This window comes from Gavialis gangeticus, unplaced genomic scaffold, assembly GCF_001723915.1.
Source record: "Gavialis gangeticus isolate Ggan-Ray unplaced genomic scaffold, GavGan_comp1, whole genome shotgun sequence".
NCBI classification, from domain to species: Eukaryota; Metazoa; Chordata; order Crocodylia; family Gavialidae; genus Gavialis; species Gavialis gangeticus.
Window position 1 is genome coordinate 57,589,374 of NW_017728993.1, and position 1,338 is coordinate 57,590,711.

A 1,338-nucleotide genomic window follows, 5' to 3' on the forward strand; every position below is an offset into this window, starting at 1 on the left:
GTCCTGCAAATGTACCATTGTAATCTGAGACAAGCATTTCCATTTCAAGCATCATACCCTAACAAATGTTAGGAAGACTAAATAGTCCACTCACAATGACCTGGGCAACTCTATTACCTTCTGATCAGGTGCTCAGTGGCACCTGCACAGCCCCCAGTTGCTGTCAGCGTGCCTGCATAGGTATGACTGATTCACGTTAAGGGCCTGGGGAGAGGACATTTTTATACAAGTATAATTTACACTGTTTTGTTATCCTAGTGTATTTTACAGGGGTATCCAGAGAAGCTAAATACACAGCTATCCATGAATAGGCATAGATGTTATTACTCTGCCATGTCATAAGGTGGTAGAGTCAGTAACAGTCTGTTTGCATTTAGAAGAAGGCTATACCAGGAGGAGTTGTGGAGAGAGAACACTTACACTGATGTAGTTTTAACCCTTATTTTATCCCTATTGTAACTCTGTACCAGCTCTGAGGAAGTTACACAGGTGTACAACTCCTGGCTAACACCAGTGTAAAAAATAATTATAGCAATGTACATGTGTCATGTCTACCAAGATCCTGGGCACAAGTTTGTTAATGAATCCAGCCCTTGCTGCATAATGTTGGTTATGCAGAGCTAATAGAATTAACTCACTGAATTGTTAACATGGAAAGCTGCCTGGAGCTCAGCCATAAGTGCTGCAGCAGGAAGAGACAAAAGGAAAAAATTGCCCCATAGGCAGCAATAATCCATCTTGAACATTCATCTCAAACTGACTGGTGTGAAGAATGCGTAATGCATCTGCTATGCAGGAGCTGCTGTTCTCCTCATTCCCATAGATATCTGACATTTTGGTGTCAGGCAGACACCTCCCTTTCCTCTGCCCAGGTAGACTGAAACTCTATGGAAAGATACCGTCCAAGAAAGTGGCCTGGCATGTGGTGGCAGCATGGCAAACAAGGAAAAACAAAGCAGGCTGCAGGGGAAACCATTTAGCAACTGTGCACAGGGCATGCTGCAGCCGGCAATGGAGACTTGCTGTGGGATCACTGTGCAAGTGCTAGACCTTGCAGCAGGATTCAGGCTTGTGCAAGACTTGAGGGAAAACAGCAGATACTGGGCCGCAAGCTGGTGCTAGCAGGCTCCATTGCTATCAAACCGCAGAAAAGTAAGGGTGAGCCTCAACAGCACTCGTACTTCAAGGTTTTAAATTATTTCTATAGAAGATACTGAAAAACCTATGTGATCTAATTTGCTAATGCTTTGAGCTTGCACCCTAATGTAAAATAAGTGTAAGGTATAAGGCAGGGGTCAGCAATATTTTGGGCTGAGTGCCAACCCCCCCCCCCCCCCA